Source organism: Macrobrachium rosenbergii, chromosome 30 (genome assembly GCF_040412425.1).
Source record: "Macrobrachium rosenbergii isolate ZJJX-2024 chromosome 30, ASM4041242v1, whole genome shotgun sequence".
Lineage (NCBI taxonomy): Eukaryota > Metazoa > Arthropoda > Malacostraca > Decapoda > Palaemonidae > Macrobrachium > Macrobrachium rosenbergii.
Genome location: NC_089770.1, coordinates 214,534 through 238,500, shown reverse-complemented (window position 1 = coordinate 238,500; position 23,967 = coordinate 214,534). Strand labels below are relative to the sequence as shown.

The following is a 23,967-nucleotide window of genomic DNA, read 5'->3' as shown; positions in this document are numbered from 1 at the left end:
ATAATAATAATAATAATAATAATAATAATAATAATAATAATAATAATAATAATAATAGGAACTGAAAAGTATAGAATCATATAGTTTAATGTTACAATGCTAAAATAATAATAATAATAATAATAATAATAATAATAATAATACAATAATAATAATAATAATAATAATAATAATAGGAATTGAAATCACAGTATCACATACAGGTTAATTTTACCTATGCGAAAAAATAATAATAATAATAATAATAATAATAATAATAATAATAATAATAATAATAATAATAATAATAATAATAAAGTAGATTACCTGTTTCATGCCATATTTCTCAACTTTCCCGAGAGGGCGTCCCTTCCCCCCCACAAAAAAAAAGTGAAGTTCTGTCACATTGGATAAAACTTCCTTGAAGACCTCAGTTCCCATTACACAACTTCTCCCACACCTTCATCAACCCCCTCCCATTCTCCCCCTCCCCTTCCTCCACCAGTTTCCTCACTTCGGAAGAAAGGAGGAGAGACGGAAGGAGGAGGAGGAGGAGGAGGAGGAGGAGAAAGAGGGAGGAAAAAAAAAACATAATTAAGTTAAAGGTTCTGAAATTAGCTTCGAGTCCTGATAATTGTATTAATGTCCGCTTGCCGGTGCCAAGCCACAGATGTTACGAGAATTGTGGAAGAAGAGTTTCCATCTAACCTTCCCAATCTCCTCTTCTTCCATGTTGGAGGGAAGGAGGCACCTCGAGTCTCCTCCATGCTGAAGAAGGAAGGATTTCTTATTGTTATCCTTTATAGAAGGCTTCTTATTCCTTGGTTTTTTTTTTTTATTTTTAGTATCCTGAAAAGAAAACTATTGTGTCGGCTTTGTCTGTCCGTCCGTACTTTTTCTGTCCGCCCTCGTATCTTAAAAACTACCGAGGTTAGAGGGCTGCAAATTGGTATGTTGATCATCCACCCTCCAATCATCAAACATACCAAACTGAAGCCCTCTAGCCTCAGTAGTTTTTAATTCATTTAAGGTTAACGTTAGCCATAATCGTGTGTCTGGCAACGATATTGGTCAGGCCACCACCGGGCCGAAGTTAAAGTTTCATGGGCCGTTGCTCATACAGCATTATACCGAGGCTACCGAAAGATAGATCCATTTTCGATGGCCTTGATTATACGCTGTACAGAAAAATCGACTGTGACGAAGAAACTTCAGCTCATTTTTTTTTTTTTTTTTAATTTTTAATTTTTAATTTTACACAATTTTTTATTTCATAATCTCGGGTTATTTCATTCGTTTTCATTCGTCTCGCCTATTTCCTTGTTTATCTTCTCTCTCCCACTTCCCTGTTATTCCATTAATCATTCTCCTCCTTTAACAATTCATTCATCTCCTCCCTCTTCCACGTTCATTCCCCCATCTCCATCCCATTTCAATAGCCTACCATCATTCCTCCTCCATCCCATTTCAAAAGTCTCCCTCCCATCTCCATCCCATTTCAAAAGCCTCCCCTCCCATCTCCATCCCATTTCAAAAGGACCCCCTCTTTCCCCTCCACTTTTCTTCCTCCCATCTCCAGCCACCCCATTCTCTCAGCCCTAGGCCCTACGGCGCCTCCTTGATGGCCTACGAGATGGCGGGGCGCATGGCTCCCTTATTGCATGTAAAGAGATGCACTCCGCTTCGGGACTCGGGCGTTCCTCTCGTTATAAAGCACTAAAGCCAAGCTCATTGCTCCCGTTCATGACAGCGGAGAGGTTCGACTGACTGTCGCGTTGCGCACCTCTACTGTCTCCTGTCTTCTCTTCTCTCTCTCTCTCTCTCTCTGGACGCAGAGGCTTTGTTTATTGGTTGCAGCTTCTTCTTCTTCTTCTTGTTTTTGGTGGGGAAGGAGAGTAGGGTTTATACAGATATATTTTTTGGGAGAATTGGGTATGAGGGTTTGTGTTTGTGTGAGTGCTTTGTTTAGACGTACTTATTTAGATTCGTCGTGAATCGTTGGGTTTATACCCAAGATATATTTTTTTCTCTTAAGAATTATTCAGCTTTATTAAAATTTGTTCGTATAACTAATGTCTTTCAGGTATTATGGCTATATATATTAAATAATTAATTAAATATATATATATTTATATATATATATTTGTTATATATATATATATATATATATATATATATATATATATATATATATATATATATATATATATATATATTGTATATATATATATATATATATATATATATATATATATATATATATATATATATATATATATTTATATATATATATAAACACATATATATATATATATATATATATATATATATATATATATATATATATATATATATATATATATATATATATATATAAATATATATATATATATATATATATATATATATATATATATATATATTATATATATAAATATATATATATATATATATATATATATATATATATATATATATATATATATATATGTATATTTATATATATATATATATATATATATATATATAAATATACATTTGTAAATTACATATATAAATATAACGCTAAATAAACCAGTATTAAACATGAACCAGAAAGAACTTGGATATAAAAGTAATAAACTGAAAAATATAAAAAAAAAATCCATACCATTTTCTTAAGACAAAAACTCAGCCGAGAGAGATACGAGGAAGAAGATTTACCTGAAGCGAAATTTCGAGCGGGAGATTACCGCGTCCTACCGCCGAGTGTTGCCACTAATAGATCAAAGATTATCGCTGAGGAGAAAGATGACCCCGTTTGGCTTTGAGGCGTCGAGAGCAGGATAAGAAGGAATGTGAGGAGGAGGAGGAGGAGGAGGAGGATAAGAAGGAATGATGAATCGGAGGAGGAGGAGGAGGAGGAGGAGGAGGAGGAGGAGGAGGAGGAGGAGGAGGAGGAGGGATGAGGAAATCGAAGAAGAGGAGGAGGGGTGGAGGTGGAGAGGGGAGTGAGAAATCGGAAGAGGAGGAGGATAAGAAGGAATGAGGAATAGGAGGAGGAGGAGGAGGAGGAGGAGGAGGAGGAGGAGGAGGAGCAGGAGGAGCAGGAGGAGCAGGAGGAGCAGGAGGAGCAGGAGGAAGAGGAGGACGACGAGAGGGGAAGGGGTGGAAAGGAGGATACGAAGGAATGAGGAATCGGAGGAGGAGGAGGAGGATAAGAAGGAATGAGGAATCGAATTAGGAGGAGGAGGAGGGATGAGGAATTGGGGAGGAGGAATGAGGAATTGGGGAGGAGGAATGAGGAATTGGGGAGGAGGAATGAGGAATTGGGGAGGAGGAGGCGGAGGAGGAGGAGTAGGAATGAGGAATCGGAAGAGGAGGAGGAGGAATGAGGAATCGGAAGAGGAAGAGGAGGAGGAGGAGGAGGAGGAGGAGGAGGAGGAGGAGGGGGAATCAGAAAGGCGATGATTCAGACTGCAACGCAGTTATAGAGAGAGAGAGAGAGAGAGAGAAACTCATGGTTTCAGAATACAGTTTCGTCAGAATGCCTTGTTGCAAAACTTGTGTCCACTCCTTCTTATAAAATGAAAAGGAATGAAATAATCACGGTTTCAGAATAAAGTTTTCTTAGTATCTCTCGTTGCAAAACTTTTATTTCTATATTCATTCGTACGAAAATAAGCGGAATATTGGCAAACGGGCGATAGTGGATATGAATTTCCTATTGCCAAGGTTTTCTAAGTAATTTGCATTGGAGGAGAGATAAAACTTAATAATATAGAATAATGTAAAAAAAAATGGGAAAAGAAGGAATAAACTTCAATACCATAAAATAAGAGAAAAGGAGATAAAAGCTTCATCTTACAATTCTCGTTCAGAACGCGTTCTCAAAATAGGACGGAATTCCTCGAACGATGAATACGAATATTTGAAAGACGTCACGAAGAAAATGAGAGGAAATTTAATAACCAACAACGAGAACGCTTCCAGTAAAATAGATAACAGGGAAAAAGTGAGAGGGGAAAAAGTGAGAGAAGGAAGGAGAGGAAAGGAGATAAGATAAAAAATTTATCTTAGGAAACATTCCAACAAATCGCCGAATGCTTTGAACGGAGGATATTTTGAGATGTTGCGAAAGAACGGAAAAAATGGTTGATAATCAGCAATGAAGGAAGGCGTTTGTGTGTGATGTATATGTATAAATGTATGTATATGTATAAATGTATGTATATGTATATATGTATATGAATATGTATATATATATAGATATGTATATTTATATATGTATACATATATATATGTATATATATGTATATATATGTATATATATGTATATATGTATATATATGTATATATGTATGTATGTATATATATGTATATTAAAAGAACCAGCAACAAAACCAATGAACTATTAAGAGAAGTAAAGAAGAGAGGAGAGAGAAATTAAGCAAAACTAAAACAAAAAATGTCTATAAACATTTCGGTCAGATATGTCCAAATCTTCTTCTTCTTCTTCTTGCAAAGCGGAGTGATTTGTACATCAAAGACATCTGTCAGGAAGGTGGATGACCTCTTTTGGCTTTGATGTTCCCCGAGATTGAGAGAGAGAGAGAGAGAGAGAGAGGAGAGAGAGAGAGAGAGAGAGAGGAGAGAGAGAGAGAGAGAGAGAGAGAGAGAGAGAGCAGTTAGAGAGAGAGAGAGAGAGAGAGAGAGGAGTTGCTAGAGTGGAGAGAGAGAGAGAGAGAGAGAGAGAGAGGAATAGCTTGATGGAGAGAGAGATAGAGAGAGGAATAGCTAGATGGAGAGAGAGAGAGATAGAGAGAGAGGAATAGCTAGATGGAGAGAGAGAGAGAGAGAGAGTTGCTAGATGGAAAGAGAGAGAGAGAGAGAGAGAGGAGTTGCTAGATGGAAAGAGAGAGAGAGAGAGAGAGAGAGAGAGAGAGAGAGAGAGAGAGAGAGAGAGAGAGAGAGAATAATGGAACGTTTCGAAATCCTGAAAACTGGATTATATAATAAACCTTTATAAAAAAAAAAAAGAAGTCTTCCACTGCAAATGGAAAAGTGGGGTAGAAAAAGAGAAAGGAAGACACTGAAAGAGAAAGAATGAGAAAGTAGAAAGTCTTCCCTTGTAAATGGAAAAGAGGGGTAGAGAGAGAGAGAGAGAAAGGGAAGACATTGAAAAAGAAAGTAGTTAGAAAGTACCACCTAACGGAAGACAGAATATAACGGAAGTCTTTCCCTGCAAATGGAAAAGAAGGGTAGAGAGAGAGAGGAAGACATTAGGAGGAGAAAGTAGAAAGTGCCCCCTAACGCAAGACGGAATAACTAAGGTCTCAAAGTCTTCCTTCTGCAAACAGAAAAGTGAAATTAATATCAGAAATAAGCTTTTCGCTCCACTTAATCCAATTAGCCGGAACGGAGTCACAATATCGCTCCTAATAGTTTCATTAGAACTATTCAGGGGATACTTTGCATGTATTGGACCTCCCCCCCCCTCTCTCTCTCTCTCTCTCTCTCTCTCTCTCTCTCTCTCTCTCTCTCTCTCTCCCCTCTCTTGTGCTCTCCAAATTTTAAAGGGAAGGGGTTATGGTAATTTGGGTGGGGCGGGGGGAGGGTGGGAAGTTTGGGGGACATCCAGGGAGCCCCTTGGAATAAGGGAGAAGTGGTTGATTAGACAGTTATGACTTTAATGAATATTAACTAATAAATAAATAAATATATATATATGTGTGTGTGTATACATGTTACTCTAGTGAGCATACAGAGAGAGAGAGAGAGAGAGAGAGAGAGAGAGAGAGAGAGAGAGAGAGAGACCTCATTAAACCCAATGAATTCAAGACACCGGAGAGTAGACATACTCACAGCATCAGTAAATGGAATTATAAAGAGATTTTAATCTGGTCATCCGGTGAGCGAGTTATTCTCAGTTTCCAGAGGAAGGGATTTATGCACTGTTTAGTAGTGATGGCAGCAGGAAGTGAGTGGAGACGAGGGAGGGATTTATGCAGTTTAGTTATGCCTGGAAGTCGAGGAAATCTGAGGAGGGATTTATACAGTTTATTTATGCCTGGAAGTCGAGGAAATCTGAGGAGGGATTTATACAGTTTATTTATGTCTGGAAGCCGAAGAAATCTGAGGAGGGATTTATACAGTTTATTTATGCCTGGAAGTCGAGGAAATCTGAGGAGGGATTTATACAGTTTATTTATGCCTGGAAGTCGAGGAAATCTGAGGAGGGATTTATACAGTTTATTTATGCATGGAAGTCGAGGAAATCTGAGGAGGGGATTTATACACTTTAGTTATGCCTGGAAGTCGAGGAAAACCGATGAGGGATTTATAAATTTAATGGATTCACCAAATTTGGCGATGTCATCTGAGGAAGGATTTATAAAATCCACTAGAGATTGGAAGGAATTGAGGAATGAATTCAGTGTCATGCTTTTCAGTGGTACCAGGAAACAGGATTAATTCAAGGGGAGATTTATGCAGTTCATGATGCCACTAGGTAAGAGGAATTTGAAGGCAGGTTTTACGGAGTAGAAGGAACTGAGAATTGGCTTAAATAGTCTAGTGATGTCAGGAATACTTTGGAACTGCGTCAGGAATTGATACCATTGATTGACGCCACGAAGTAGGAATTGAAGTTGCTGTTAAAAATATTGAAATGAAATATTCCAGAACTTTAAGGAAAAAAATACTAATAATCATTAAGCCCTTATAAAAATCCAAGCTAATATATGAAAGAAATAAATAACAAAATGAATATTCCCGCAAAAGAAATATGATATCTCAGGACCAATACTAAAAACCACTGAGCCTTTATACAAATACGCACATTAATACGTGAGAGTTAACATATGAGAGAAATAGACAGCTAAATTTATTAGCGTACGAGAGAAAAGGATAAACACTGTACCTCTTGGAGCCAGCCATACGGACGAGATTATAATACACCGAAGGGAGAAATGAAACGAGATGAAAATTTACCCAGACAATCTGGTGATTACTGGGAACTCTCGCAGACCGTTGCCATTTGCAGATCAAAGACTTTTGTCGAGGAGGAGAGAGGGAGAGAGAGAGAGAGAGAGAGAGAGAGAGAGAGAGAGAGAGAGAGAGAGAGAGAGGGAGGTTCCTCGTGTGGTTTGGAGAATATAAGATGCGCATTAGAAGGAGAGATTAGGAGGAGAGACGAGAGAATTGCGTTGAAGACAAATGGTGGAATAGGTAGAACGTCAGGTAAGCGGGTGAATTAACTAAACAGAATATTCTTTATATATATATACATATATAATGCTAATAATGCTCAGGTAGCAATAATAACAATAACAACAACAAAGCAAGCCTACAAAGAATCACAACACAAAAACAACCAAACACTGACTGACAACATAACCAGGAGTATAACTCAGACTTAATCAAACTCAGCTCCCCTCAGCGAGAATCTCCCGTCAACTGCCGTGCAATTTCAGGACCCAATTTTTACCGCAATTCATTGCAATTTCAGGGGTTCTTTTTTTGGCACCCCCCCCACCCCCACCCCTCTCCCTCACCCCTGTGTCATTTTCCTCCCGTCAACTTTCCGTCATTTGGCAAATTACGAAACGTTTATGAAGTTGCTTTTGTCCCCCGAAAAAAAATCGTAGTGGGAACCAAGGCACCTCGACTCTTCAAGGATGGGTTTGGATTCTGGAGCAACGGGATTCCTTCTATGAAGAGGGACGAGTGTTTTTGAGGGGGGGGAGTTTATTTTGATGATTTTTTTTTTGGGGGGGGGGAGAGGGATGTTTTCCGTGAGAGATGTTTTGTTTGTTTCAGCTGGTATACATTGTGTTAGGTTTGGATGTGTGTACATGTATGTATATAAGTTTATATGTATTATATATATTTTATATATTATATATGTGTGTGTGCGTGTGTGTGTAGTGTGTAATATATATAATTTATACGAATGAATCTTATCACATCACCGTGATTCCTATACAAGCATTAAGTTACAAATCTCCTTCAATATCCAATTCGCTCTACCTCGATAATAATATATTTTCATGTATGTTACCCGAAGAGGAATTTTTTAGCTGATAATAAGTTCGTCGTCTGGTGGGCTCGAACCACGGAAGGCAAGAACTCAGGACTACAGTGACGCGCAGTAAACCACACGGCCATCAATATATATATATATATATATATATATATATATATATATATATATATATATATATATATATGTGTGTGTGTGTGTGTGTGTGTGTGTGTGTGTGTGTGTGTGTGTGTGTGTGTGTGTGTGTATTTGCTGCTCCTAAACACCACTGCAAAGTCCACCAACGACAGGAATGCATTTCGATTCTGCCGAGACTCTTAGATTTACCGAGAAATCTCGCCTATGTTTTGTTCCTTTTTCTTCTTCTTCTTCTTCTTCCCGAAACTCTCCAAACAATTTGCCGAGTGGATACCAAAGCAGAAAATTCGAATTGAGTTTTTCCTCTCCTTAAAAATGTTCCCAGGTTCGCTCGTCACCTTCGCGAGAGAGGAGTAAACGAAGTGGAAAATTGAACAAAACAGCATCGCTCGAATTCACGCCGTTTTTGACTTCGCTGTTTTGCTCCGGCCGCGAATGCGGAGGTATTCCCCCGACGGGAATATTTTGCCGGGCGGAAAAATTTGCTGTTGCTCAAAGCCCTCATTTTATGCGGTGGCAGATTACTCGAGTTCGAAAAAGGTTCCCTTCACATATATTTATTCACGTCAGTGGGTGCTACGCCAGATTGCTTAAGTAAATCAGTCATTCATAATCTTGGTGAAGGTATGTATTAGTCTTGTGCTCAGAGAGCCATTGGTTTATGCTGACAGTAACTAAGTCAGGTGTTATGGGATTTTCAAAGATTTTTTTTATTATTGTTATTATTCCTGCGGGCATAACCCCAAGAACTACAGTTTTTAGTTTTCTGAAAAGAAAACTATTGTGCCGGCTTTGTCTGTCCGTCCGCACTTTTTTCTGTCCGCACTTTTTCTGTCCGCCCTCTGATCTTAAAAACTACTGAGGCTAGAGGGCTGCAAATTGGTATGTTGATCATCCACCCTCCAGTCATCAAACACACCAAATTGCAGCCCTCTAGCCTCGGTAGCTTTTATTTTATTCAAGGTTAAAGTTAGCCATAATCGTGCTTCTGGCAACGATATAGGATATGCCACCACCGGGCCGTGGTTAAGGTTTCATGGGCCGCGGCTCATGCAGCATTATACCGAGACCACCGAAAGATAGATCTATCTTCGGTGGCCTTGATTATGAGCCGTAGAGGCTGTACAGAAAACTCAATTGCGCCGACGTTTCTTTGGCTCATTTTTTACTTTTTATATTTGTTTATTTTACTTCCCACCTTATTTGTTTTCCTCCATTCCTAGCTATTTAATTCTAGTCGGAAATAAGGATAACATTTGGCATTCAAGTCTCCTTTGAAACACGAAAACTGCAAAAATAAGCAAAGCTCATTTTGAATAACAGAAATAAAATATTTGATAAATATTCATCTTTTGAAAGGAACTGGTCCCGAAAGATTTCAAAAGCAATTCAAAGCAATTCATCGAGGCCTTTGATAAAAAGATAAAAAGCCTATATCGTGGCCAGACGCACGATTATGGCTAACTTTAACCTTAAATAAATAAAACTACTGAGGCTAGAGGGCTGCAGTTTGGTATGATTGATGACTGGAGGGTGGATGATCAACATACCAATTTGCAGCCCTGTAGCCTCAGTGGTTTTTAAGATCTAAGGGCGGACAGACAAAGCCATCACAATAGTTTTCTTTTACAGAAAACTAAAACTGTTTTTTGTGAACACATCCTAAGTGACTTTATCCAAATTTATATGTGAGCTTAAGTTATGCATTAGGATATATATATATATATATATATATATATATATATATATATATATATATATATATGTGTGTGTGTGTGTGTGTATATATTTGTGTATATGTATATATATATATATATATATATATATATATATATATATATATATATATATATATATATATATATATATATATATACTTAGTCTATAACATCTACCAAATTACCTTATTATTTTAATAACTAAGTCTACGCTATGTAATGCAACCTATTCATATGTGAACTGACGTTATACATTACGATATGCATATATATATTTTGTAATGTATACAAAGTTACCTCATTATCTCATGACTGAATCTAGCCATCTTAATCTAACCTAACCCTGCCACCTTGCGCAGACTATAAAAAAGCATTTATAGACCGCCCCCGCCCCCCAAAGAAAGGAATCCGTCACCAAGCCTGGACAAAGGAAGCGTAGGATGGCCGGAGAGGAGAATAGCGGGGAAAGTTGCCCCCAAAACAACTTTTTTTTCCTCCCCCCTTCGACAACAACAACAACTTGTCAAGTTAACGAAGTTGCCGCGGAATGACGAAAGTCTCAGCTTACGTGAAAATTTCCGACTGCATTAAAAGTTGGGTCGAATCTCCCTCGGGATCTCTTCTGGCGGGATATAAATCGCTCTCTCTCTCTCTCTCTCTCTCTCTCTCTCTCTCTCTCTCTCTCTCTCTCTCTAAATGGAATGAGAACGAGAGGCCTAATGATGAGAATTGGAGGACGAGAAGGATATGGTGTAAAGTGGAAAGCGATGGGCCTGGGAGATGTGTATATATATGTATATGTGTATGCATATAGCCTATATACTAAACCTCAACACACCCCCACACTAAACCTAAACACACACCCCCACACTACACCTGAACACATACCTTTATATAGAATTATTAATCACATGAAAGAAAGCATTTTCAATAATATATTTCTATTGTCTCGAGTACATGAAATGAGGTATAATAAACCCGTAGAGTTTATTTACCACATTTATTACAAAGGTGGAAGGGGAAGGGGAAGGGGGTACTGGTATGAAACCTACGCGAAAACCTACTGGGGTAGAATATTGGCCCAGTGCCAAATTTTGTCTAGATTGATCAATCGGTTCGGATTTCTATAGAGCATTAGTTTACATAGTTACATTCACTTTTATTGTATATATATATATATATATATATATAATATATACATATATACTTGCATACTTGCTTGCAATTATTTATACTACCTCAAGACCACAATCCAGTTATTAAGATACTGGCATAACAAAACAACGCGAAGCGTTCATTGGAGATGTAAAACAATTCTCCGAAAACATTTATATAAATCACAAAACCAGACCATAATTTTTTCTTTTTTTTTTTTTTGTCCCCGGCGCAAGAATTAGGGCCGAGGTCATTCGTCCCTTAAAATATGCGATTAAATTTAAAAGGGGCGGGGGGTGAATGATTCATGTTTACTAAATAAAAAAAATTAACTTTTTTATCAATTATGAGACTGACTCTTCCTGTGGCCAGTGGACGGTACAAAGGGTTGCAATTGTTTGTGCAACAGGAATATCATTAACTTCGTCGAGTTACGATTTTAAAAACTGGTGATTGATCGTACCCGTAAAAATGATGGTGGTAAATAACTCTCACTTTTGGGGATGGTATTAAATGTGTATGTGTGCGTGTGTGTGTGTGCGTATGGATGTATGAGCGTATATATACATATATATATATATATATATGTGTGTGTGTGTGTGTGTGTGTGTGTTTATATATAAATTATAAAATAAAATATATATAATATAATATATATATATTATATATATATATATATATATATATATATATATATATATATAGTGCATAACTGTATATATATGTATACTCATGCATTTCAGTCCATGAATCTATTCTAACCAAAACCATCTTCTTTGTACGTATGCATATATGTATAAATATATGTATATATGTATTATGAATGACTGTAACCTTACCCCAACACCAACCCCCCAAAAAAGATAAACCTTCATCATCGACAAAACCAAAACAAGAAAAAAAGAAAAGCAAAACAGAGAAAAAGAGAAAGAGAGAGAGAGAGAGAGAGAGAGAGAGAGAGAGAGAGAGAGAGCGAGAGAGCGAGAGAGAGAGAGAGAGAGAGAGAGAGAGAGACTCCAACCCGCCTAAAGGCCACATCGCTCTTTAATAAAAGAGATTAATAAACAAATAAAAGCCGGGAGAGAGAGAGAGAGAGAGAGAGAGAGAGACCACACACGGACTGCAAACCACCAACCCTCGTCATCCGGGGAGATGTGTGCACAGCGGATGCCTCCTGATCTTGAAAGATGAATATGGAATTTAGGCCAAGCGCTGGGACCTTTGATGATGACAAGGTCATTCAGCGCTGGAACGGAAAACTGAGAATAATTTTGAAAGGTGTAACAGGAGGTAAAACTTCTTCTGTTGCACCATGAAACAATTGTTAGGAGAGGCTTGAGGAAAGTATAAGATGAAAGAAAGATGATATGAAAGGAGGGGTGGTAAAAACGAATGATGAAAGGGGTTGCAGCAGCAGCAGCAGCGGCCAGGGGCCATGGAAGGGATGCTGCATAGAGCCTCACTAAGTAATTGCCTACAGTGCGCCGCGCGTGAGGTCTGGCTGTTGGTCTCTACTAGTCTTCTAAAGCCTTGTGGAAAAGTGAAACCAAACTCCACCATGCGAGGTCTTTCTCTCTCTCGCTCTCTCTCTCTCTCTCTCTCTCTCCCTTTCCCAAGGTTTCCCCTAACCATCCCCTTTCCTTCCTCTCCCTCCTCCTCCTCCTCCTCCTCCTCCTCCTCCTCCCCATTTCATCCCCCAAAGCAAGCTCGTTTCATGCCTCTAAGCTTCGAGATCAAGTACGTTTACGTTCCCCAACTCTGGACCCCAGAGGAAAGGACCCCAATGCGCCCCCTCAGGCCATAGTTCTGTGTTTATCTGTTTGCCCTATATTTCCTGTGTATATTTAGAAAGACTGTTAGCCCTTCTTTTTTTTTTTACGGGGAGCTACGGACTGTCTGTGTCCGTGAACTTCAATAAATAGTAGGAACCACAGACTGGTAATCTTTCTATTTACGAGGATATTAGAAAGGACTGTTGGTCTGTTATCTAATTTTAAGAGGACTTAGGACTGTCTCCGTGGACCTCACTGGATAGGAAGATTGACTGTTCAGTTTGTCTGTCTTTTTTTTACGAGGATAATCTGTTTATTTTTCTCTTTAGAATACTATGTCTTTCTCTATGCACCTGTCTGAATCTAGAGCGAGTATTATTCGAAGGTCTCTCACAAGGAAATGGCTAACCAATCAGTCCCTATCTCTCTCTCTCTCTCTCTCTCTCTCTCTCTCTCTCTCTCTCTCTCTCTCTCTCTCTCAATGCATGTATTACACAACTATCTGTCACTTTCTCTCTCTTCCTCTATTTCCAAAATTCACAACTTTCTTTCTCCTCTCTCTCATCTAGATCTAGATCTCACAACTCTTATCTCCTCTTCTCTTCTCTCTCTCTCTCTCTCTCTCTCTCTCTCTCAATATATGTATTTCACAACTATCTCTCTCTTTCTCTCTCTCTTCCTCCATTTCCAAAATTCAAAACTTTCTCTCTCCTCTCTTTCTCGTCTAGATCCACAACTTTATCTCCCTCTCTCTTTCACAACTCTCTCTCTCTCTCTCTCTCTCTCTCTCTCTCTCTCTCTCTCTCTCTCTCTCATCCAGAATCACTGCTCTATCTGTCTCCCCATGTGACCATGCTACCCTTCCCACCTTCCCACCCCCTCCCATCCCATCATCACGACCATCCGCTGCCAAAGTTCTCCTTTAATCAAGTAGCCGACATAAATTCAGAGTCCTGTCGTAATCAGAAATATTTCATTCATTCCGTCAGGCCCAAATGACACTCTCCAAACACTTAGAGAAAAGAGGGTCAGGGAGTTTTTATGGCCTCCAGATGATTTAAAATTCTATATTTTCTTCTTGATCATCATTGTCTAGGTTTTTATTGGCTGTTGTTGTCACATTCTTTTAGGATATTCGATTATGGTCAGTTGTGGCGTCATGCTTTTAGGAATATCATTGTCTTGCTTCTAAAGGCTGTGGTTGAAATATTCGTCTTTTTGGATATTTGATTTGAGTCAGATATGACGTCATGCTTTTAGGAATATCATTATCATTATCGAGGTCTTTATAGGCTGTTGTTGTCTCATTCTTTTAAGATATTCGATTATGGTCGAGTCTGGCGTCTTGCTTTTAGGAATATCATTATCCTGATTTTTATAGGCTGCTGTTGTCACATTCTTTTAGGATATTCGATTGTGGTGGTTGCGGCGTCATGCTTTTAGAAATATATGACTGGAATTTTATCTGATATTTTGTTTGGGACATCAGTTAGATTTTCCATGAAAAGTGTACGAATTTGCAAACATGGTTCTTTTATAACAGACGCCCTTTTTGAAAAGCTGTTGCAATGGCAGTAATTAAAATGATTAACGCACTGTATGCAAGAAAAAATATTGCACAACTTGACTGGAACGTGACTAATTTAAGTGGTACCTAAAAATAAAAAAAATTCCCAAAACTTTACTAACTTCTGGGACATATGCTTCCGAGCCTTGAGACGCATGAAACAGAGAGGGAGAAGGGAAATATTTGATAAACATTTTTAAAATTAAGGTAATAAATGGAAACGTGAATAGAGATACGAAAGCCCTACCCTTGAAAAAAAAAGAACTTGGAATCTCCAAAAATGTGACACGGTTTTTTTGGTACAACAAATACACTGGAAAAATAAATCAGGCAATGACACGGGGTCAGGACGCGTGAGGAACCAAACGCCTTCAAAGTAAATGCTTATTGGCTCATCGTTTCCAAACCCAAAAATCATCAAGAATTGAAAATCGAAATACCCAGTAACTACAGACGCTAAAATGACTTAAGAAAACTGAAATGTAGATTTGAAAAACGTCTTCAGATTAAACAAAATTTGTTGAAAAAATCCAGAGATAAATCATACAAAACACACCCACAAACCTTTGCATTATCGTGAAGTCGAGATGAGTGGACGTGGATGCTGAGGTAACGTGAAACATCCTTCCAATATCAGCGGGTTAATCCAACGTTGCGTAAATGAATCTTGATACCTCTGGGAAGCCATCTGCAGATGAAAGGAAATCGTAAAAATTATGACCAATCACGGTGGCACGATAGGTTTCTGCGGAAGACAAAAGAAGGAGTAATCTGTCTTATATGAAATATTTGCAGTTGCTATGGATAGTATTAATATGATATGGAATCATTAGAGAGTTATGTTATGTGATCAGTTTGGAATTTGTCTAAATTTTTAAATCAAATTTCCTACATTCTCATTATTGTTAATGGGTTTACAACCTTATCAAAAATTGAAATTTCCATATAGCAGTGCCTGGCAACTTCTTAGTGAATGCCATAAAGTGAATGAAATTTAAATAAAAGGAGAATTATCAATTATTCTTTTCTACTAGCAAGAGATGGACCTGAAAAAAATGGGTTATAAATTACTGCACACAAGGCTTTAGCTGTTGAATCAGTAATGAATTGTATATACATACATACATACATACATACATACATATGTGTGTACGAGTATATATGAGTTTGGGCATATATATATATATATATATATATATATATATATATATATATATATATATATATATATATATATATATATATATATATATATATATATATATATATATATATATAAATCCCATAACTTATAATTGAAAGGTTTCCCAAGAGACATCAATCAGTCCAGTTGCGATAGAGTGACAGGATTGAATATCCATCTACTGAGAGATTCCCTTTCAATTTCAAAGACCTCAATTATAGTTGGGCTGCAAAGTTGATGCAATATAACTCCCAGTTAGAAGTTTGGTTTGTTCCTTCCCCTCTTCTGTGATTCTCGGAGCCGAGTAATTATTTTGTTGCACAAATTATGATGCAGTTGTATACGTGTGTTTGGATACATATACATAAATACATACATACATATATATATATATATATATATATATATATATATATATATATGTATGTACATATATATGTATATATATATATATATATATATATATATATATACTATATATACATATATATATGTATGTATGTATGTATGTATGTATGTATGTATGTATGTATGTATGTATGTATGTATTTATACAGATGCATATATATTTATATATATATATATACATATTATATATATGTTGTATGTATGTATACATAGATATATATGTATATGAATAATATATATACATACATATACATGTACATATAAATATATACATATGTGTACGTGTGTGTGTGTGTTCTTGGTCAGCTGGTAGCACCCTCGCCTTTCATTTGAGAGCCCCTGGGTTCAATCCCGACGCGAGTCAGAAATATATCTCTATAATACACGTGATTGTGTGTCGATGATTTTTCCTAACAATGGCAACAGTCCTGGCAGCAGAGAGAGAGAGAGAGAGAGAGAGAGAGAGAGAGAGAGAGTGTCACTCTAAAAAGCAACCTTCCCTGTCCTACCAATCTTTCCCCCTAAAAACTCCCTAGATCTAGGGAAGAATACCTCCTCCTCCTCTCCTCCTCCTCCTCCTCCTCCTCCTCCTCCTCCTCCTCCTCCTCCTCCTCCTCCTCCTCCTCCTCCTCCTCCTCCTCCTCCTCCTCCTCCTCCTCCTCTCTCCTCCTCGTCCGCTGATGGCCTCCTACCTCCTCCTTCCTCCGACTTCTGTTGGAAAACCTGGCCTTTTGCTTTTCCAGTCGAGAAAGGATTTTTTTGGCCGGGGGAAACTTTAGGATGGACAACTGTCTAGAGGGGAGACCAGACAGTGCAAATTCAGGGAGAGAGAGAGAGAGAGAGAGAGATTTAGCCTGAATGTTTATAGCTTGTCTCTCCCCCACTAGAGACTAGTGCTTTTATTTCCCTGATTTTTAAAGTCATTTTTTAGATGGCGATTTGGCAAACGGAACGTGTGACTGACAATTGAATAACTGCTGGAGCTAGGAAGATAAACAAGTGAACAACAGAAACCCAGGAAGATAAACAAAAGTCCAGGAGGATAAACATTGACAGAAATCTAGGAAGATAAACAACTGAATAACAGGAATCAGGAAGACGACTTGGCAAATGGAACGTGACTGACAATTTAATAACTGCTGGAGCTAGGAAGATAAACAAGTCTCCCCAGAAACTAAAGGTAAACTAGTGCTTTTAGGATAAACATTGACAGAAATCTAGGAAGATAAACAACTGAATAACAGGAATCCAGGAAGACGATTTGGCAAATGGAACGTGTGACTGACAATTGAATAACTGCTGGAGCTAGGAAGATGAACAAGTGAACAACAGAAACCCAGGAAGATAAACAAAAGTCCAGGAGGATAAACATTGACAGAAATCTAGGAAGATAAACAACTGAATAACAGGAATCCAGGAAGATAACTGAATAACAGGAATCCTGGAATATAAATAAATGAAAAACAGAAATCCAGAATCTCACAAAAAAAATGAGTTAAAACTCATTAAAAAAAAAACTCGTTAAAATGCACAAAACTGTAGTTGAAATCCACAAAAAAGTTGTAAAAATTCACAAAAAAAAGTTGTACGAATTCACAAAAAGTTGTAAAAATTCACACAAAAATTGTTAGAATTCTCAAAACTTTAGATAAAAATCACAACAAAGTTAAAATTCACAAAAAAAAAAAATGCTAAAATTCACAAAAATTGTTAAAATTCACAAAACTGTAGTTAAAATTCACAAGAAAGTTGTTAAAATTCACAAAACTATAGTTAAAATCCACAAAAAGTAATTAAAATTCACAAGTGTCATTAAAATTCACAAAACTTTGGTTTAAAGTTCACGAAAAAAGTAGCTAAAACTCAAAAAATGTAGGTTAAAATTAACACAAAAAAATATTAATCCCTGGGAAAAATTAATACAATGAAAATTACGGCAATCGAAATATCGGAGGTTCTAATTACAGAGTATTTTGAAAATAATCCGGATACATTCACCAAAGAGCAGATCACGCTTAATATTTTATAATTAACCAACATAGGAGTCTAGGTAACTTGTCTAAATCCCTATTCAGCAAATATATTAGCCCACAGGCACAAACACAATTGATATGCTATCAACCAACATATGTCAATTCATGTACCATATCAAAAACACAATAATAAATCTATATAACTTGTCTAAATCACTATTCAGCAAAATCTATTAGCACAAATGCATATTAATCCCCAGACGAGTTCCTGAACTGTCCATGAACGCTGGTGCTAATTGGCCAGCCGCCTTGTAAACACCAACCCCTATTCGGTAATTAAAACTTCGACCGATTCCTCGCAAAGTTTCCATTAAACATTTGGGAGGATCGAGTCTTTGCTTGGAATCAAAAGGAAAAAAGATTTATATGTATATGTATATATATTATATATATATATATATATATATATATATATATAGACTTATATACCTTATTATGAATTGTATTATGAGTTTGTATACATACATGCTAAGATTTATTTTATCTTGTGAGCTCTTATATATATTATTGTTAGCGTGCCCTTGATGCTAATTCATGCATACATATGTATATGCATATATATATTGTATACATGTACATTATACATCTATATATGCATACATGTATATACATTATATATATTTACACAAACTGAAAATGACACACTCGACCATATCATACAAACAAGACAGTGAGAGAGAGAGAGAGAGAGAGAGAGAGAGAGAGAGAGAGAGAGAGAGAGAGAGAGAGAGAACTATGAAGAAGAACGGAAATATAACTCTAACTATGGAGCTCTCTCCTCTCTCTCTCTCTCTCTCTCTCTCTCTCTCTCTCTCTCTCTCTCCTAAATTTAAGCACAGATTTAAATCAACCTTTATTATATATGGACAGTTTCATCTCTCCCCTTCTACGTGACTGTACTACGCCTGACTTGAATATTCATTATTATTCAAATGTTTGTATCTTATCCATATACATTTCGACGCAAATAACATCGACTCAAGCGAATACTAATGTTGCTACTTTTGTGCAGAAGTTAAAAGTTTTGGTGAAATGCTTATAAAATGGGAAAATTAATTATCTGCAAAATTTTCGAAATTGAGATATGCCACCTATTGGGCTCGTGAAACATTAATACACAAGTTACTGCAGTTTCAGAATGATTCTTCGATGCTTTATTTAGGGAGTCCCATTTGCAGTATCTGCAAAATCGGTAGTAAGGCAAGGGAAATTGCAGTATCTACCATTTTTTTGTATTTTGCAGATATTGCAGTCTTCCAATTTAGGGCAGTATAATTCAATACGTTCAATGGACTGGAAGAATGTTGGCAGTTAACTGCTAAATACAAGTGATTTGTACGCCAGTAACGCATAGTTTACGTAGACAACGTGGAATACACTTGAATTTAATTTAATATAGAATTTAGGGTAAATCAAAGGCCAAGCACTGGGACCTATAAGGTCAGTTTATCAATGTAAACTCATGAATTCCTAACGATTCCAGTTTATCAGTTGGTGAACGGACCGATGCTGAATGAATGAATGAACAGCTAATGAATAAAATTATTAATTCAGCTATTCCTAGAACCAATTAGCGTACCAGAAAGTAAATTAGGCGAATTATGAATACATCAAATAAATATTCGAGCAGTCTACGTATCGGTTGAATATTTAGTCCAGCTAGAAATTCCCTCTTCTGTCAGTCTATACTAAATCTTGTAGAGAGAGAGAGAGAGAGAGAGAGAGAGAGAGAGAGAGAGAGAGAGAGAGTGTTCCATGGGAGAGTGAGGAGAGCACGAGTGTTCCATGAGTGTGAGGGAGAGGAGGTCCATGCTTGAATTTACTATACGAAAAAATTTTGCAAGCAAAAAATTAGGAAATTAGGGTCTCAAAATTACTTATCAATATACTTTTAAATTACTACATGTGTCTAGAAAACATTTGCGCTAAAAAAACTACTGCAAGTTCATTATAATGTCAGTCATTATTCTGTAGGTATAAAGCCAGATTGAAACGAAAGATTAAAATGGAACAAACCGAAAGTGTAAGACAATCAGTAAAACACATCCCTTAATTTCCATGAACACTGATGAACAAAGTTACCCCGTTCAGTAATTAAGTCCCCTGTGATTCTGAGTTGTTTCGACTTTAGACTGCAGAGAATTAAGCTTGGGCGTTCGCTACAACGGTGATATTCGTTTTAGATTTAAAGTGTTAAATTTCATGTCTAAAAACCACTACTGAGCCATTCTGCCCTAAAAGGGAAAAATTCAGTATCTGCAGTTTTCGAAACTGAGATATGCCACTTACTGGGCTCGTGAAACGCTAATACACAAGTTTCTGCAGTCTCAGAATTAATCTTCAGTACGTTATTTAAGGGGTCCCCATCTGCAGTAGCTGCAAAATCAGTAGTAAGGCAAGGGAAAACTGCAGTATCTACCAGTTTTCAGTGTTTGTATTTTCGCAGATACTCCAATCTTCCATTTTAGAGCAGCACAATATAGCCACTCATTTTCAATTTATTAAAACTAGTACCCAAGAAAAAGTTAAAGCTTTAATGCAAGACACTGTACAGAGAGAGAGAGAGAGAGAGAGAGAGAGAGAGAGAAATAGCCAAAACTAAGTGCAATTAGTTCCGAGCGTGACTCAATGACTTGCTTTATTTTTAAATGAAGTTAAATTTCGCTGCCTCAGTTAAAATTTTTTTAACTACAGCTTTTATGGTAACGTCATATATATGCTACTTCAAAATCCTCTCAAATTTGAAATTAAAGCAAAATCATATTTTATGGCAGTGAACAGTTCTTGGGAAGCTGATATTCCGACTTTCCTTAAGTACGCTTGCTTTACAAGCAGAATCTAATATAGCACCTATGTTTTGTCTTTAATATAGAGGTCTTCGGTAGCATTTTTAGGCAGTGGCTCGGTAATTTATTGTTACTTTAGTACTATTTAAGTTGTGTACACATACTTTTCTAAATACAATAAAAACAAAGACTTGTCCATCACCTTGATTTGTATTCACTCTGTCTGGCTAAAGGATAATCAATAATCCTTTGAATTATTTTCAAAACTGATTACCTTCCAATTATGTCAGGCATTTAAAAACTGAACAATTTGAAGCTGAACTTGTACTTAAAGAAAATTTCAATGACTAGCAGTTATTTTGAAACTGCTGACAATCTGAATTGTGACAACTCTTATTAGTTACAGATTTTAATCAGATTTCATAACAAGTATTGACAATTTTATAACCGAAAGCAGTATTGACAATTTGCTGATATCTTATAACTAACGAAGCAGTATTGACAATTTGATATAAGCAAAGTTGCCTAATAAATTTTTTTACAACCCATTTCAATCCCAGTACTTTTAAGGTCCTTAAAGTACTATGCTAATTATGGTCAGTGTAAAGTGCTGAAACTTCTTACACCTATAAATCTAGCCACGTAATAGTGTTATCAATGATGGTAAAAAGTAATGTCAATACATCACTAGTTTATTTGCTGAAGCATCAAAACATTTTAAGTAAAAAAGTACAGTCAGTGAAATGCTCAAACCTTAACTCAGGTGTATATTTAGACAATGTATATTTATATTTAGACAATGTATATTTAGACAATATTGTTAATATAAGTAAAATCAACGTAAATTATCAGAAGTTTCCCATGCAGCATCGAACAATTATAAGATGCCAGATTTGAAACAACTCACCTAAGTTAATTCTGGTGTTGAATGTGAAATTCAAAGAATTGTTCTAAAATCAAACTTAGCGATTTAACAATTCAATGTATCAGCCAAACCAAAGCCACACCAAACCTGTGAAAAGACGCAGCATCAGATTCATCGAAAACAATTTTATATCACAATTGGTAAAAATTAAAGCTCTAAACTTCAAATGTTTCTCATATATACAGTTAAACCGTAACATTAATGCTTCAAAGGCTTAGACAAGGTACAAAAACAAAAAATGATAAAGTAGTGCCTCTGGAATGTTAAGGGACCAGCAAAACCTGAGAACAGGATTCAAGGTTTACAACCAACTCAAAATATAGACGTGGGCTTCAGAATTCCTAATTGAAGAAATCTAAACAGGCTTTAGGGCTGCTTGCTAAGCAAAGGCCAGTAAAATCTAAAATGGTTTGAAGATTCTTTGGTTTGAGGATTCTTAAGTAGAAAAGTAAAATCTACAAATCAAAACTTCAGAGAAAAGTTGCCAGCATTACCTAATGAAAAGCCTTCAGGGTAGTTTCAAGGTTAGACCACAAGTCTGGAAGGCAAGGATTAGGTAGGCCAGTAAAAACTGGAAATAGGCTTCAAAGTTTAAGCAGACCAGTAAGATCTGGATGTAGTCTTTCGGGTTTAAGTACACCATTACAACCTGGAAATATGGTATCTGGCTTCATTGTTTTCAAGTAGACCAGTAAAATCTGAAAATAGCCTTCAGGGTTTTCAAGTAAAAGTAAAATCTGGAAAGGGGCTTCAGGGCTTTCAAGTAGAGCAGTAAAGTCTGGAAAAAAGGCTTCAGGGCTTTCAAGTACCCAAGTAAAATCTGGAAAAGAGCTAAGTGCTTGAAAGTAAACTTTTTAAACCTGGAAATAGGCTACCGTATTTTCAAGTAGACCAGTGAAGTTTGGAAGTTAGCTTAAAGCTTTTCAAGTCAACAAGTAAAATCTGGAAAGCAGCTTCAGAGTTTTCAAGTAACCCAGTGAAATCCGCAAAGTAACTTTAGGGCTTTCAAGTAGACCAGTAAAATCTGGAAAGGCTTCAGGGCTTTCAAGTAGACCAGTAAAATCTGGAAAGGCTTCGGGGCTTTCAAGTAGACCAGTAAAATCTGGAAACAGGCGTCAGGGTTTTCAAGTAGACCAGTAAAATCCGGAAACAGGCGTCAGGGCTTTCGAGTAACCCAGTAAAATTTGAAAAAATTCAGGATCTTCAAGGGCTTTCAGTAGACTAAAATTTTATAAAAACCAGGATCTTTTCAAGCAGACCAGTAAAATCTGAAAACTGGGGTTTATAAAATCTAATAGGCTTCAGGGTTTTCAAGTAAACTAGTAAAATCTGAAAACAGGCTTCAGAGTTTTCAAGTAAACCAGTAAAATCTGAAAACAGGCTTCAGGGTTTTCAAGTAAGAAGTCTGGAAATAGGCTCTAGGGTTTTCAAGTAAGAAGTCTGGAAATAGGCTCTAGGGTTTTCAAGTAAGAAGTCTGGAAATAGGCTCTAGGGTTTTCAAGTAAAGTAATCTGAAAATAGGCTTCAGGGTTTAAAAGTAGACCAGCAAAATTTCCAAATAGGCTTCTAAGTAAACCAGAAAAAACAAACTTCAGGGTTTGAAAGTAAACCAGTGAAATCTGGAAAAGTGCTTCAGGGTTTAATAGCTCAAAAAATCTGAAATCTGATTCAAAGTTTCCAAGTAGACCAGTAAAATCTGGTAAAAAGTTTAGTTTCTCATTACAAACCTGAAAACTCTAGGAAAACCTCAGTTGATAAAGACAGTAAATAGAAATAGGGTACTGCCTGTACATCGTAAAAATGGGTCTGTATATTCACTAAAATATTCACTAAAAGTTCAGAAGCAGCAAAATATTTAATATTTAAACTAAACATTAAGTAAAAAGTAATTTCTAGATTTTAAATGAAACAAGTTAATTGAAGGAAAGTCAAAGTTAAATGATTTTGTAAAGTTACTGAAAATACAACTAAACAGTTTAAATATACAACTAAACAGTTTAAATATAAAATTTAACTAAAATCTAAAAAACTAAATTTATTATACATATATAGGCAGTAAAACAAGATCAATGTGGTACTAAAATACAGCCAAACTAAAATTTAACTTAAAAACTAACTTAGTAACAAAGAATAAGATTTTAAATCAATGAGACGTTAACAGTCAACTTTTTAAATTCAAAAAATAATTCTCCAAATAACTTAAAAGCATCACAAGTTACGTTAATTAAAAAAAAGTCTGAAGTTAACGTTAATGTTATAAGTGGAAGAACAAAGATTAAC

The 23,967-nt window shown here is 36.4% G+C and overlaps 1 protein-coding gene across 1 annotated transcript in view; it reads right to left on the bottom strand.

Annotated features, from left to right (window-relative positions):
• Positions 1–23,967, bottom strand: part of LOC136854882 (chaoptin) — a 356,140-nt gene that overhangs the window by 330,077 nt on the left and 2,096 nt on the right. Inside the window, 2 exon segments of the mRNA XM_067131411.1 lie at positions 14,917–15,040; positions 21,670–21,774. The gene's annotated coding sequence lies outside the window, so the exon portion shown is untranslated.